Source organism: Aulonocara stuartgranti (assembly GCF_965226115.1).
Source record: "Aulonocara stuartgranti genome assembly, chromosome: 18".
In the NCBI taxonomy this organism is placed as follows: Eukaryota; Metazoa; Chordata; class Actinopteri; order Cichliformes; family Cichlidae; genus Aulonocara; species Aulonocara stuartgranti.
In genome coordinates this window covers 15,300,893-15,318,959 of record NC_138954.1, presented here as the reverse complement: position 1 = coordinate 15,318,959, position 18,067 = coordinate 15,300,893, and positions in this window count along the sequence as shown.

Sequence of the window (18,067 nt, the reverse complement as noted above, 5' to 3'; positions counted from 1 at the left end):
AACTGGGATTCAGTTTTGCACAAGATACATTTAGCATGTCTGAAATGAACAGTGACAAAAGCAATCAAGAAGACTCAATGTTCCAAGCTTTTAGGCCTTGATTTTGAGAAGATTAAAAAAATCTCATTATTAAAGCTATTATTAAATCACTGACGATGGCACATGCAGGATAAGGAAGCCTACTCAACATGTAGCCTTTTGTGTGGGACTCTCCGCTTTCTTTCAGAGTTACAATAGAAAAGTGCAGAAAATGTTCTGGTTCAAATTTTCCACATGTTAGAATTAAATGTTAAAGAAGGTAGGTGCTTATTTTCTCTGAGTTTCAAGTGTGGAAATACCTTGTTTGTATCCATTTCCTGATTTTAGGAAATGGACTGACCTGAGCTGCTGTACTGGGTTATGGTCTCACCACTGGTAAAGATGAACAAACTCCAGTGTTAGAATAGGTGGACAACAAAGATATGATTTTCATAATAAAACATGTCTGTCTCCGATATATGCAGTAGTGATTCGTGTGATGGTTAGCATCATCACTTCCGAGGAAGAATTGATGGTTTGAATGAGAGTCATTATAGTTTTGTGTTTTCTAATTAGTTTGTGTGTTTTAGGGTTTGTTTTTTTTTATTTTAATTTTCATTAGTTTCAGTGTTTAGTCATTTTAAGTATTATTGCATAGAGGCAAGATTTAGTAAAATCAGTACAGGTACCACAATCAAAACACAACTACTGAAAGCAGTTGACGCACAATGTTTTAGATGTCAAGAGTCTTACTAAACATGTCGTAATAACCTAATAAATACTGTGAATACACTACCATGTCTATAGACTGAGAAAAACAGAAGTAAAAGAAAGTTTTATTAATATAAAACCAAATTACAACAACAGTAGCCTCAATGCACTTTGGATTCTAAGGTAAAGACCCTACAATAATAGAGAGAAAACACCAACAACCACATGACCCCCGATGAGAAACACTTGGCGACAGTGGGAAGGAAAAACTCAATTTTATGAGTAAGAAACCTCCAGCAGAACCAGACTCAGGTAAGGGCAGCTGTCTGCCATGACCAACTGTGGGTGAGGGGAATGAAGACAAGACAAAAGCGTGCTGTGGTACAGAGAAAGAAATGAATCATAACTACTGATTAAATGCAGAGAGGTGTATAAAAACATAGTGAGTGGAAAAAAGGTGAGTAAAGAAGAAACACTCAGTGTATCATGGGAATACCCCCAGCACCCTAAGTCTATTGCAGTGTAACTAAGGGAGGATTCAGGGTCACCTAATCCAGCCCTAACTATATGCTTTGTCAAAAAGAAAAGTTTTAAGTCTAATCGTAAAAGTCGAGAGGGTGCCTGTCTCCAGAATTCAAACTGGGACCTTGTTCCGCAGAAGAGGGCCCTGAAAGCTGAAGGCTCTCCCTCCCATTCTACTTTTAAATACTCTAGGAACCAAAAGTAAACCTGCAGTGCTCTACTGGGATAATAGAGTATGTGAGGTGTTTAAAATAAGATGGGGCCTGATTATTCAAGTCCTTGTATGTGAGAATAAGTCTTTTAAACTTGATTCTGGATTTTACAGGGACCCAATGAAGCGAAGACAATATAGCTAATACCTTCTCTCTCCCTGTCACTACTCTCACTGGATCAACTGAAGAATTTTCAGGGAGCTTTTAAGGCAACCTGACAAGAATAAATTACAAAAGTCCATCCTAGAATGCATGAGCTAGTTTTTCAGCATCACTCTGAGTCAGGATGCTTCTCATTTTAGAGATACTGGACAAACAGAAGAAATCAGCCCTAATTTAATATGCATTATGCTTTGAAGGACATATACTGGTAAAATATTACTCTAAGATTCTTCACATTGTTATTAGAGGCCAGGGGAAATGCCGTCCAGTAACACTGTGTAAGACTAAGCATCTGGTTAGATACCATATTTCTAAGATTTTTAGGGTAGACTACAATTACCTCAGTTTTATCTAAATTTAGAAACAGGTCTTTATGTTTATGTTTTCAAAATATTCCAGTTTAAGTAACTGGTGTTTGTCTTCTGGCTTCACTGACAGATAGACCTGGGTATCATCTACATAGCAATGAAAATGCATGCTATACCTTCTAATAACAAAAACGTAATGGAAGCATGTCGTGTAAACAGAACTGGTCCTACCAAGGAACCCTGCAGAACTCCATATCTAATTAACCTCTGTGTGTGGTGAAGACTCCATCTGTCTATTAGACAAATGTGATTCAAACGACTGCAGTGCCTCTTTACATGGCTCAATTATTGTCTCTTTTAAATCACGACCTTACCAGCTGACTTACAGAAATGAAAGCACTTCACCATAGTTTGCTTCAATAGATAACTGAAAGGTTTAACCTTTAACAATAATAACATTCTTTTTTTTTTTTTTAAATAAAAAGTTTAAATTCCTGGTTAGAAATCCTTATTCAAGAATCCAGAAGTGATTTTCTTTTTCTAAAGGTTTGGCCAAAATAAAAAAAAGTCATATTTATTACTGAAAGACCCAGCTCATATTTGTGTATGTTGACTGTTGGAACACTAATACCTTTGACATTAGAAATTGTACTTATTTTAAACAGAGTTTAGAAGTGAGCATAGAAATTTTTTACCCTTTCAAAGCAGATGAAGAACCTCTGAACTGTAAAACTCAGCAAAGCTTATACGTGAAGGAAAATAATTGCTGACCAAAATACACAAACTTTCCCTGAATGCTTGACATTTACAGAGAACAGTAATTCCTGCCTATAGTTCAGACAGCAATTACAACACACAAGCTGCAAGGTAGTACATTTTACGCTTTTCACAACTATTTTGCTGGGTGAATACTTCAAATTATTATAAATTATTATTAAATAAAATAAAATAATAATTATTCTTCTTTAAACCATATAGGAGTGTAATTAATGTCAACAGCTTAAATGTAGCACAGATCACAGGAGCTATGAAACAAGCCACTCCCTTCTATTGTGCAACTTTATAACTGTGAAGTCCCCTAATCACACCGTCTCCTATACCCCTCACTAAATTCTCAAACCACCTAAACAGCCTCAATTGCCATTTCCTTCCCAACAGACAGACTTCCTTCCTGTACCTTGGGTGTGCTTGGAGGTGACTCTCTGGTCTTTGGACTGTTCCAGAGCCAGTTCTCTGGGACAGGGAACTTAGTCTGTCCAAGTCGAAGCCCATGGGTGTGGGCTCTGCCCCCAGATGCTCACCTCTGCCAGAAGGTGCCCCACTTTCCAGTGGACACTCTGCACATTTTTAAGCTGATTAATTAGTGCTTCCGTATTGCTCATAGTGTGCTGCAGGGGCACTGCAAGGACACACAAAACCCCTCTAACACAACAAGACAGCTGTGGAGGAAGTAAACATGTCAGCCCCGAATAAAACAAGCAGCCTTCAAGCAAATCAGCAAGACACAGTACCTCTCAAGGTTTTATTACATTTGGGCCTGTTCGCATCTGAGTATCGCTTACATCAGTGCTGCAGGTGTAATTCTTTAAAGAGAATAAACAAATACTGCATGACCTGGTTTCACTTTCTCTAGTGGGAGACTGTTTATGAGTTTGCATGTAAGTGTGAGTGCTGGTATTTGGAGATGTGTGTGGCTGTAATAACCATGGCCTGTCATGGCTATGTTGTGTGAAATCACACGATTATTCGATTTCACAGTCGGACAGTAGTTACTGGCAAATAACATGATTTCCCTTAGCGTTACATCTTGTGATTCAGCAGTCCAGGGAGACATGTTTATACTTGATACTGTATAACAAGTGATAGTTTATCCCATGCTCCAGGTGAACAGGAAGAAGGTGGATGGATTATTACATTAATAGACATTAATGGTCATTAAAGGTCAAAATAAGTTAATGGCAGGGCACTTGGCAGGGCAGGTAACTTGGGTTTGATTCCACCCCAGATCATTTCCTGATTTACCTTTTCTTTTAATTGCTTGTAGGTATGATCATTAGTAAAAGAGTTATATAAAACTCAGCAGCATGTATCCTTTAGAAATCCTGTTTACTTGCATTTTAATTGCATTTTAATTTGGCACAGTCTGTTTCTCTTGGACTCACCAGACTTTTTGAGGCTGGAAACATTTACTCCAAGCACTACAACATACTGAGGGTTGAATTCTGCAGCCAAATTTCTACCACGTTGCTATGTAGCCTTCAGAGATAGTTATGGCTCTAATTTTGTTCATTACACTGAAGCTTTTATTAACACATCGGTCTTAATAACAGTAACATGGCTGTGAGAGCTGTGTGTAACTGTTGAGCTTTAAAAAATTACGCCAGTCACCTGCATGTCGTTTTCCCTTATCAAAGATGTTTAAGACGTCTAATTAGAAAAAGCAATATTTGCGTCACTTGCTACACAAGGATGACAGAGCAGGGCCACCTTTCATTACAACACAGACCCAGAGCCTGTAAATCAGTTGGGATGGGATCTTTTTTTAAACACACACAGCCTGACAACCCATTCTTTTTAAATGCAACAGTGCAAAGTGAGTTTCACCTGAGCAATAGATCCTTTACACTTCTCATGCCTTACACATCCAGATTATTAAAGAAAAAAGGGAGCAAATAAATGTATTTTTATGTGTAGAGCTAATTTTAGTAGCATGTCTTTGGCATGATAAATTTGCTCTTTCTGTGCTAATACCATGGAAATGGGAAACTGCTCCGCCTCAGTAAAATAAAATGACAAAAATGTGTTCAAAATACTGAGGAAAACTTTAAGATGCAAAAGCTGCTCATGCACAAATTTTGCTGTTAGGCTTGTTTGTTTTTAGGTCATGCCTGAAAATGCAAAGTGATAGCAGAAAGACATAAATGAGAGGAGGTGCCTGTAACTGCAAAACCACCCCACGAACGAACCAGTCTGTCTAAATGATGATTTCTCTGTTGATGTTGTAGTGATGTTAAAAAAAATAAAGAAACATTTTAAAAACACATCAGACCTCATTGAGAACAGAAGGCATGTTGGATATCATTACAGACATAGATACTGGGTAAAAAAAGGATATCTCTCTGTCTGAATTCCTGCCTGACAATGTTTGGAAATGAAACGACAGATGGTATCCTGGAGGATCTCCTTCCAGATCTGGACCAGGGCTCGCTGGTGCAACGTGGCAGCGTCGGACAGACTGAAACATAATGTCCCAGGGGTGTTCTATTAGACTTAAGTCAGGCGAGCGTGGGGCTAATCAATGGGATCAGTTCTTTCATCCTTCAGGAACTGCCTGCATACTCTCGCCATGAGTATGGGCATAGCTGGGCACCAGCTGGAACCCAAGGCTTTCATCCTGATACCTAATGGCAGTCAGGATCCTGTTGCTTAGTATGCATCCCTCCATGGATATGTCTCCAAGACCATCACATAACATAACATAACACATAACATAATGCCTGTCATGGCTGCTCTCATTTGTAAAAACCATAGGGCACCAGCGGTGGTCCTGAAAATCTGCTATGGCAAATGCTAATTGGGCTTCACAATGCCAGGCAGTGAGCATAGGGCCTAACTAGAGGACATCAGGTCCTCAGGCCAACCTCATGAAGTCTGTATCTGTCTCTGGAAGTACTCATCCTTTTCCTCCTTGCACAAAGGAGCAGATACCAGACGCTCTACAGCCTTGTGCAGCTCACCAAAAGGAACTCCATGTTTCTGGCGATGGTACATTTTGATGGAGGAGTTAGACGATGTGTGCAACCTCAGCAAGGTCCAGGTATCACCTCATGCTATATAGTAGAAGTGATACTGAGCCTAGTCATATGAAAAATTAGTGAAAAAAACAGTCGGAAAAGACAAAACTGTTCCTGTTTAGGGGGTTTTCTCATTGTTGCCCCTCTAGTGCACCTGCTTTTATTCCATTAACACCAAAGCAGCTGAAACAGATTAACAATTTCTTTGAGCTGAGTATCTGTGTGTTTGGTTGGTGTTGGTTATATGTCAGTTTTTTCCTAAACAAATATTGGGAGATTCCCTTTATTAATCATAAATCATAATGAAGTTCATAACATGCGTTCGTCAGTTTCACCAGTGTGTCAGCAGTTGGAGGAGTGAGTGAGTGTTAGGTGCAGAGTGTTATGTGTGAGGAAAACCTAAAATAACCAGGCCGCAGCCAACCAAACAAACTTTTAGATGCCCAGGGAGACTGGCCAGGTGCTCCCAGTTGTAATAATTAACTCCACCTACCAGGAAGCTCTAATTTGCCTCTATGATATGCGAATGCGTACGAGTTCTGTATTGATCTGTATATGTACTTGAATGACTTTCCAAGCCCAGTCTACTTCTTATGGATTCAGCAGCATTCTTAATAACAGCCAAAGTTACAGCAACGTGCCCAACCTGCTGTCAGTACTAGCCAGGGTCTTTTTGAATAAACACATACTATTTGATTATTTGGAAGAAGGTGGAACATCCTAAATAATTCATTTTGATTCTAGTAAGTGAACTCACCTCTGCATTGGACTTCATGGCATTAACCAACTACTGGTTTTGCCTGGGATACAAACTTGCCACCTGAAAAGCCTGATAAAGTACAGAGAAGAAATTACTTGGTCTAATCTTCTTTTGTTTATTTTCAATGAGGCTCTACAGGTTGAGCATTAAGTATTTAAATTGACTTAAATAACCGATAAAATCTCTTCAATGTAAAGAGATTTCTGTAAATCTCTTTACATCTTTACAAAAGCAGACTGTCACTGCCCTCTTCTGATCCTCATGTGGATTAATACAGGATAGTAGAACTGGGTTTTCACATTAGTCACTGTCGGCTGTGGTTTGACTTGGGCAAATGAGAATATCCTGATTAAATTTACTCTTAGGCCACGTTTAAGCTGCGGCGATGGCTGATAGTGCTGAGGACAGGAGAGGACATGATTTCATCATGCAGTTAAAGTGGAGCAGTACCCGTGAGGCTCAGACAGCCACTGCCTTACTTCTCTCAAACAGGACGTCTGAACGTGACACATTTAATTGTGAGCGATTCAGTAATCACATGACATAGCAACAACCATTTATGATTAGTTGTGATTTACAGTCCTGTTTTGTTTGTTTGTTTTTTCCAGGTGAATCGCTGTACAGTCATGGTAAAAAAGTTCAAAGGTTTTACATAAAATGGCATAAAAATAATCTCATCTTAAAATTTAAATACATCCTCAGAACACAGGAAAAATTACATTACATCAATATTTATTCAACAAACATGAAGCCAGAATTCAGAAGCAGAGTGTCAAAAATTAAACATACCATTACAGCTTCCAATGGCGTTAAGAGGGTAAGTAACAGCCAGGACATCAGCAGCTTATATAAAAGCAGAAGTTTTGGCATTTGGCTGGTCTGAAAGGAGAGGAGGAGAGTAACACAATGCCAAGGAGGAAAGACATTAAGCAACTGTTTTTACCCAGCAATCTGGAAAGGGTCATAAGGTCATTTCCAACACATTTTGAAGTTCTTTATTATACACTGAGAAGGATTATTCACATGTGGAAAACATTCCAGACTGCTGCCAATCTTCTTATGAGTGGACATCCCAGTAAGTTCACCCAAAGGTCAGACAATGCAATGATCAGATAAACTGTAAAAAACAGGTGGTGGCAGTGTTTTTATAAGTCAGTCCTTTAAATCAAGTAAATAGGACATAAAACATTATTATTTTAACCTTCTTCCTATACAGGGTCATCCTGCTTCTCTCGTATTCTCATATCCAGTGGCCCCAACCACCGCAGCCTCTAAAACTGGCTGACAGGTGAGTATCTTTTATAAAACAGGAATGACTTATGTGAATGTGCATACTGCTGCTCATATTTGCACACTGCTTTCATGCATACACACTTTATCTTTCAGACACACACTCACACACTGATAGAAGCATCAGAGGCAATTTGGAGTTTGGTACATTGCCCAAAGACACTTCAGCATGCTGACTGGGAAGCAGCGATTGAACTGCTGACCTTCTTAATAGACCTCCTGAGCCACAAAATCAACTGGGAACCATCATGAAAGTATTACAGTATGGAAAAATAATTTCCATAAACATTGATTTGATTTTAGTAAGAAGCCTCATTTACTTATGATGAGAGCATTGCACTTTTTTTAAAAAAAAAAGTGCAATTTTAAAATCTGCGCTGATGTGAGATCTGGATCCGTAGCTATGCTCTGTAAACCTGACTCATTTTGTCAAATGTATGATGTTTAAGGTGTAACTTGTCATACCTCAGTATTTTCCTCCTGTTACCTTTCCTTAATGAAACAGTCTCCTTTCTACTGAGAACATTTCTGTAGTAAATAGTCCAAATCAGTTAAATTCAATTTTATTTATACAGCTCCAAATCACAACAACAGGTGCTTCATATTGTAAGGCAAACCCTACAATAATACATACAGAGAAAGCCTCACAATCGTATGAGCCCCTATTAGCAAGGTGACAGTGGGAAGGAAAAACTCTCTTTTAACAGGAAGAAACCTCCAGCAGAACCAGGCTCAGGGAGGGGCGGGGCCATCTGCTGCTACTGGTTGGGGTGAGAGGAGGTAGACAGGACAAAAGACATGCTGTGGGAGAGAGACTGAGCTTAATAACAAGTATGATTCATTAGAGGGAGGTCTATTAACACATAGACAGTGAGACAAGTGACTCAAGAAGGAACACTCAATACCCCTCCACAAAAGAGGGGCCTGAAAACTGAAGGCTCTCCCTCCCATTCTGCTTTTAAATACTCTAGGAACAATAAGTAAGCCTGCAGTATGAGAGTGAAGTGCTCTAATGGACCCTTCAGTTGATCCAACTGAAGGGTCCATTAAAGCACTTCACTCAGGGCCTCAGATACATCTCTGAGGTTCTGATTTTTCCCCCCCTATTTCTTAAGCACGTGACTTTCAAATAATGCTCAGCCACTGCAGTGGGTTTTTTTTTTGTTGTTGTTGTTGTTTTTTTGGCCTGCCACTTCTTTCTCATCCACTTGTTCAGTGGACATACAATATACAACCATAACTTTCACTATGGTTGCATATGTGGTTTCTCAGTCATACGTAAATGCAAATGCGTTTTGATGTATATAAAAATACAGTGTTTATACACATCATATCTATTTAAACAAGTTGCACCACCTGTATTTATTCCCCTTTCTAAGTGATTAAGTATATCAGTTTGCCCACAGCACAAACAGACCGAACTGCATTGTACAGTAGGGATGTACTAGTAATGAAAATATCAGTAAAACATCAGATTTTATGCCCCTTAAACCACAATCTCAAACCAATAAATCACCAGAAAGCCCAAATATCCTCTGGGCTGAGAATTTGACTTTTCTGTTCCAGTTCAAGTCAATAGTGCTCATAAACATCGAACCCAAGTGAATTTTATTTCTTGTACATTTCTCAAGATCGTTATTTCAAAATGGGGGCAAAAGTTTTGTCAAAAGGTCAAAAGGAGTGGAACACGGAGTATACTTTTACACATGGTTGGATTATAAACGGGGTAATTCAGCTTTATTCCACATAAAGGACAAGCTGATCCCAACCTTTTTTGACAGCACTTTTAACCAACTGAAGAAAAAACTCGCACTGATTTTTTTTTCTCCAAATTTCTACCTCATTGATCAGCTAATCATTTCAGGTTTGGAGTGCTGGCTGCTTTCTGGTTGCCTGGATAAATGAAGACACTGACACTGCAGTGAAGATCTACGAGCCTGTAACAACATATTACCTCCTCCTTAAAACCTGATCTCGCAACAATAATACACCAATCAGATTGACTAACTGCCTCCTGATTGTGTTCAGCCAGAAGGCAGAGGAGAATTCTTCTGATAAGGAAAACAAATGAAACCGACCATGACCGGTTGTTTTCCTACTGCTCAAGAATCTTGTGGCTTGCATGACAAAGTCAGAGTGTTGCGCTCCTACGCTTTTATGTGTATAATCACTTTATAGTCGCTGTCGGGCGACCTCTCGTCGAACCCGTTCACAGTTTAGTGAAGTGAAGAGAAGATAAGAGATGAGAATATTACATGCTGTGACCAAGTAAGATTGCTGTTCTGACTTTTGACCAGGTGGCTTTTGCAGGCCAGCACGTTTGATTTGATGCTTGATTGCTATCAGATTAACAGAAAAAAAGCAAAAAAAGAAAAACAACGCCGCTGAGAAAACACAGATGATGAAGCCAAGACTTGCAAAATCAAGCAAATGATAACAGTGTTTACTGAAATTCAACTACGAGTTGTCAATAATTCTTAATAATTGTGAACCCCAACTCTGTGAGGCTAATAACTGAGCTGTTCTTAAAGAAAATCCAATAAATCTGCTCAGCATGACCCGAAGCCTGTGAGAGTCAGAGCACAGCATGCTGTAGGTGGGGGGGGAAAAAAGTCTGTTAAAAAACATATTTTGCTTTTGTTTTATTTTTTACTGCAATTCCTGTAGAGTAGCTTTTATAGTGTTAATTCAGTATGTGCTACAAAATAAAAGCCTTTCCTTTACATTAGGTTTGTGGGCATTTTATTTTGAATTGTTCCAATCATGGCACTTCAAAGGAACAGCGCATCACAGGAACAGCCTGTGATGTCACAGTGCACATTCTACTGGAAAACCCTATAAATAGGGGAGACGTTCAACCAACTTTAGTGGATCTCGGATGGCAGAAACACAAAGCAACCTGGTTGTTAAAACAAAGACAAGGCGGACGCAGAGAAACGCACACGCACACGCTGACGCATCTACAATGGCAGAAGCAAAAATAGAAATGGTCATCACACCAAAACCTGAGGTTGATAAAGCCGCACAACCAAATACTAAAAAGTCTCCTGTGGCACAACCACCAAAGGAAACGGTTGTGAAACCAAAGAAACAAAAAAAGCAAAAACAGAAAAGAGTGGCTGAAGAACCAAAAAGACCAATTACTCGGGCATATGCCCGGGCTCTTCTTGAAGCTCAAAGCAGCACGGGTGATGGAGCAAACCCGAAAAATGAAGAAATGCAAAAAAACACTGGAGCCACTCCTGAAAAAGAAAAGGCTGAATCCCTCCCCATTTCAAATGCAAAGGAGGACATGGAGAGAGAGAGAAATGGGAAGAACCCCAGCAGACCAAACCCTGTGCCTAATGGAGGGACCCCGTTTAATCCCTGGCACGAGATTGCTGCTCTCAGACACCAACTGGAAGCCTCCCAATACCATCAGAACGACCTTTACTGTAAAATGGTAGGTGCAAACAAGAGGGCCTCTTATCACCAGTTTCAGGTGAACAAACTTCGTGAAGAAATTCACGAGAACGAGCGAAATCACGAGGAAACGATTAAAGGCCTCATAGAGCAGCTGGAAGAGGCTTCTAGTAATAAGCCCAATGACATCAGTGAGACAGACACTCTCGCAAGTGACAATGAAGCTATGGTCATATTGGATGAGGTGATTGCTACCCTGCAGGACCAAATCAGCCACCCTACCACAGAGCAGTGTGTGGAGTCTGCCACTCCAACCACAGAGGCTTCACACACTGACTCTGTAGGACTGAAGTCCTCTAAGGAGGCTGAATTTGAGCTCAAATGTAGGATTCAGCAAGAGCAGATTGAGATGCTCCAGAAACAGCTCCTAGCAGCTCAAAATCAGCTTGAAGAGCAGGCCGTTAAACATAGGCAGGAGCAGGAGACACTCAACCTGGAAATCAGTGACCTGAAATCCCAGCTCTGCCCCAACAAGGCCCTTCATGATTTGAAGCTAGAGTCTCTGGAGCGAGAGCTGAAAGGGGCCAAAGCTTCCTCACTTAAAATCCCACAGCAGCACAAAGAACAAAATTCCACTGCTGCAAATGAAATGCACAAATTTGAGCTTCCGAAAGAAAACGAGACTGGAGAACAGGAGAAGATGGAAAAAGAGGACTCACGGCCATCCACTGCAAGGTCTCTGCAGCAGCCTCAGAAAGAAAAAGACACCACAGAACAACAGAAGATCGAAAAAGAAGAGTCAGCTGCATTTTCTGTACAGGAATCTTTGCAAAGTCTACAAGACAAACAGAAAATGCTCAATGTCAAGGTGGCTGAACACAAGACTGAAGTTAAGAGCCTGCCAGAGATTCCGCCAAGGAAGAAGAAGAACAAGAAGAAGCGGAACTGTGCGCGTCCCCAATTTCACATAATTGGTGTCAACATCAAGTCCTAAAAATCATATTTATATACAACTAAATTGTCAGTGAACATTTGAACCCCTCTCGGTCAAGACAGAAGGCCACCCCTTCCTGAGCCCGGTTCTGTCAGAGGTTTCTCCCTATTAAGAGGGAGTTTTTCCTCTCCACTGTCGCCAAGTGCTTGCTCATAGGGGATTTGGGGGCTTTTTTTTTAACACCAACCACTGAAAAGTTCACTGACATCAAATTTAAGACTCAGCAAATATGGAAATGGATCATTCGTCATCAAGTGAGGAATAATCCATTTAAAACATGTTTGCTGAGTCATATTTAGTTGTATATAAATATGATTTCTGTCACACTAAGGCCAATCACAGACTAATTTGGACAATTGGTAAAAAATAAATAAATTGAAAAAATTGAAAAAAAGTAGTTGTGTCATTGTTTCGTGTAGATTTCAAATAACATGCCATTTTATGTCAACATATTTCTGTTACATTTGTAGTGCTCGTGGTTTTATATTCTTATGATCCTGTTTGTTTGATGAGTATATCCTTCTGCCTTACTTCACATATTTACTGCTGCTTGGCTAGCTTTAGTCATGCTAGCATCAGCACGGGTAGAAACAGATACACATCAGAGACATCACATGTAGCTTGTGTTTATGTTCAGAGTGACACCTGATTTAAAAGCAGGCAGCAAAGCACTGAGCAGCATATCAGTCAGCACAGAAAACAAATGCCATAAATGTCATCAATTAGGCTGGAATAGTTTGTTTCTAGTGGCTTCTATCAGAGGTGTGGACTCGAGTCACATGACTTGGACTCGAGTCAGACTCGAGTCATTAATTTTATGACTTTAGACTTGACTTGAAAAAATGTTCTAAGACTTGTGACTTGACTTGGACTTTTACACCAATGACCTGGGACTTGAATTGGACTTGAACCGGTTTACTTGAAAAGACTTGATATTTCACCCCAAATATAAAATGTAACATGCATATTATATAGAGATTGAAAATGTGATGTCATTCTGGGGTAGAACCACAAAGGATTCTGGGAACTCGTGGCAAGAGGTACTAGCGCACGCAGGCTTTTAATTGAAATCAGTTATACAGCGATAAAAAGAAACACAAAAAATGGCAAGAAGCTGTTGTATTATTAACTGCAATAGCCGGTCACATGACAGCCACGGGAAGCCGACAGGTAGAGAAATCGGTTGTTATCGGATTACGTCGTTGAAGAGAAATTGTTCGAGCCATGTTTCCGAAGTAACAAAGACACGATGGATGGCCTGGATTGCAGCCATTCAAAGATCAAATATAACGTCCCAGAACACTCCAGCTCACAGGTTAGTCTGCTCCAAGCATTTACACGAAGGTCAGTGTTTTTTAGTAGTTAATACGTCATTTTCATAACATAATTGGTGATATAGGTTACAAGCAAGTCTGGCGCTGAACAGAAATTGTCGCGCTATGCTCCTTTATTTATTGTGCATAAATAGTGAATTGTCCTGACACAATATTGCGTTTCGCTTCTGTTATTATGGTGCATTGACAAAAACATACTTTTATTCACAGGATAAAACAGTTGTTTTGTATCACTAATTGCCCAGTACGATTACAGCATACAGTATTATTGTCACTGCTACATTTCTGTAACGCGTACCAGAAATTATTTCCACTACTAATTAATTACCGTTGAGCTCAAAGGTTATATTAATAAACGGTTAATGAATGTGTATTTATGATGACGATTTGTGAGACTGGTAAACTTATGATATGTACGATGGTCTTTCGTTCTACACGGTGCATTTCAAGGTCCTGCACCCATCCGTCGGTAAACTGTACCTGGGCTTGTTGCAGTGACCTGAAGTTACTAAACTTCATGAGTGTGTGCACTCACTCCAAGAAGCGTATGATTATAAATATGCATATAAATATGCTACGATGAGATAGCTGACTTCATCTAACTAGCAAATGTTGTCCAGGCTACGTTGGTGATACAGTTTTTTTTAATGTGTATGATATTTTTGTCATGCGATTTTAAAGCTGGTCCTACAACCGCATCCAAGAATAACATGCAGCTTATCTCAGAACTGTCGGTGAAAATTATTCTTGGAGCTAGGTTTAATTGAGCTGCATTTTAAAGAGGTGCAATTTCACAATTTGTGTATATTTTCTAAGTTCACTATTTTGTCATGTGTTGAGAAAAACACAGATTTAAAAATTACATGGTCTAATATTTACATTTAGCATAACTGCAACATGCTTTTTTCGTTTTTTTTTTAAATACTCGAAAGGACTTGAAATTCAAAATTTCAGACTTGTGACTTTACTTGGACTTTTACACCAGTGACTTGAGACTCGACTGTGACTTGCCTGACATTACTTGAGACTTGACTTGAGACTTGAGGATAAAGACTTGAGACTTACTTGAGACTTGCAAAACAATGACTTGGTCCCACCTCTGCTGGTTAGAGTTGCATGGATCGCAGATTTATCCGTTTTTTGTGAATATAAGCTGCTGACTGGTGAGCAGAATTTTCAGCTTGGTACGTTAGTGTTCATCAGTTAATCATAAAACATATTTAGTGCTTATAACAAATATATTATGCTAAATAAAGACAGATTTTTCCACAATGTATATGATAGTAAGAGTTAGTAAGCCTCTATTAAAGTCTCCCTCTGCAGTCTGTTGTTTCTTAGATTCAGCATTGAAACTGAATTTAAAACAAAACATAGATGACATTCTGTCGCCTCATCAACCACCAAGATCTCACTGCCTACAGACATTCAGTAACTCTCATTGGATAATGTTAATAAATATCTTTCACTAAATATGAACGTTTTCTACCTGTCCTTGTTAAAATTATGAAAGAAGTTATTATGCCTGAGAATCTCTAGAATGTCGAATACTTTCCACTAAACAGTTGTCTTCTACTTTGGTTAGTTTTTTTAACAACCATTTAATGGTCTTGTGTTTGTTTTTTACTATTATTTATTTACAACATTTAAGGTTTTTAATATATTCAAAATGACCAACGCTCTGGATTTTATATGCCTTAAATTAAAACTGAATGAAAATATAGAATAAAGGATTATTGTTTATTGTCAGTAAGGTGTTTGTTTGCCACTTAAGGCAGTTAGTCTATTATTACCTCTTTTTATGAATGTGATAAAGAGGTCTTGTGTTATCATGCTTCTGATTTGTGCTCCAAGTAAGTTCATGCTGGCACATTTGAATTCTTATTTTTGGAACATTTGTCATCTTTCAGTGAAAAATAAGTATAATATAGATGGATAAGATGAAACTTTTAAAAATAAAATCACACATATTTGCAGCAGAAAATGCAAAAATGAGCTGAGACAGATTACTCAAAACCAAACCATTCAGAGAAGAAGTTCCCTTGCTAACGCAGAAACGGTGGCTTTGATTTCAGTGAACCTCTTCTTATTGTTTGAAATATTGTCAGAAATTCCAGTTACGGTGACAGATCACTTTAAATCTCCTGATTATTTGCAGGCAGAGACTCCAAATCTGAGGCAGAGCCACTCATTAGTGAACTCAATAAAGCCTGGAGCTTTGGTAAGTCCACTTCCTATCCAGATAGGAGACAAAAAGGTAAGACAGACAGTTACCGAACTCATTTACACATCATAGGTTTGGATTCTAACTGGATTTTCTTTGTGTGGAAGGTTTTCTTTGCGTATAAGAAACATTAGAGCTTAATATTAGCGTAAGAATGAATCCAGTCAGAGTGTGTGAAAACGTGCCTTGTATTCCATTGTGCAGATTGCAGTAATTAGTGCCATTGTCAAACAAGCTGTACCAAAATGCAGACACAGATGAACCCTGATCAGTAATCAAAACAAGCATGTTTAGCACATTTTGCACCAGAGTTAAGTCAGAGATCATCTTGTGTTGATCAGGTGTTGATCAGGTGGAGGAAAACATCTTTTACCTCTACATGGCAGCCCAGGCTCATAGATGTGGAGATCATGGTGAAGTTAACGCTCTCGACCTGACCGAGTGCAGAAGTGTGGCCTGGATTAGGAATGGAGTCACAGTGCCCAGCTGGAATGGAAATTCAGTCAAATGTTTTTTTATTTATAAATATTTATTTCACCCTACAAAAAGAACACAATACTTTAGCAGTCTTCTGACCTTGTATGAACCCATGGCTTTAATCTGTGTCACAATGGTGAGGCTAACTTTATCACACAGGACTCCAAATAACCTGGGCACAGAATAAAAAAAAGAAAAAGTCTATCATGTAATCTATCTATCAATCACTGTTGGCTAAAAGAAGGAAATCTGAAGTCTGTCTAGTCATGGATAAATTAACTCTTACCAGATAATCTTGCAGAAGGCGTGTGCTGCAACTGCAGGTCTTCCTGTTGTGATGATGCACATTCCCATAAACAGAGCACAAACCACAACCAAAGCTTTCGGAGCCATTATGAAGTTTTTTTTTTGCTCCAGAAGCTGAACTGGAAGGATGTTTACCCAGTTGGTTTTTATATTGGAGATCACATGATAAGAAGCAACTTGAAGACCATCAACTTGTCATGTCGACCTGTGATGAAAGGATTAGCATGATGCTTTATGCAAAATTCATGGCCCATAGAAATCGATTGGGATTTATAGTAAGAAAGTACATTTTCATGGAGTTTAGAAACCTCTAATCAGCGTCCCATCGCACAGTGCAAGAAGAAACAGTCGGTGCATCATGATGATTTAAAATGATTGCTTGTATTAATATTTTACACAATATTGTGTTTCAAGTTTAAATCTCTTTATCCCTAAAAGAAAACAAAACCCCTAAAATCAGTAAAAGCAGCATTATGTTGAATCTCCAGTCTGGACTCATATTTAATTGGATTCCAACAGAAACTTTTTTGAAACATGGACTCTCTCTGACCGTCTGTGTGGGCACACAGCCGTTTTTTTTTTTGTTTTTTTTTTTAAACAGTCTGTCGTGTTTATCAGATTCAGGAAATTTAACATAACTCGGTACTATATTTCACTTCAGTTATCTCTTTTTTTCTTTTTTTGGGCCCTCTGGCTGAAAAAGATCTCAAACTGAGCTTTAACATCTCCTGTTTCAAGTGTTCCTGCACACAAAAGCGGTTCGTTTCAAAAAAAAAGAGTTGACTTTCTTTGGCAAACAAAGAACCAAGAGCATGCACACAACCCTGAGGCATGCACATCTACCACAATACACTTAAATATAAAGTACACTGCGAGCCATGCTTTAACAAGCCAACATCAGACTGAGCTCACTGATGCGTCTGATGATGTAATGGATAAAAAGCCCTGCAGCTAGAGATCAAGATCTTGTGGAAAGCCTTCACAAATGAGTGGTGACTGTTACAGTGACTTATTAATGCGTAAGCTGTAGCTGATACTCAACTGATATCCAGTGTTTCAGATGCTGTATGGTGAATCTTTATAGATGTACTTTCTCTTCTACTTTAGTTGGATTTATGTATTTCCTGCCATTAAATCAAACCAGGCATGAAGAAAGGCATAATGAGGATGTGTCTTTTAAATGATAGAACAATCTTAATGAATAAAACCTGAATGGAAGGTCAGTGTTCAGTCACATTTTCTTGTCTGTGGACCATCAAGAAATCTCTGCCTCTGCCTGAATTTTGTAGCTACTTGAGGGTGAGTTTTGCGGTACATCACAGTTCATTGTCCTCATAATGCATTGTCTCACTTTTATTTCTTGACACTAATTTATTGATTCACAGAGCCTGAAGCACTGGTCAGCCTAACCAGCCTGAAAATGTGACACAGACCAGAAACAACAATCAGGCGGCCACAGCTTTTATTGTCATTCACATCAGAGTTATTGACTGAAAGAACCACAGTCCCCCCCTCAGGTAAGGGTACAGCTATGTGTATATTCACTTACATCAGTG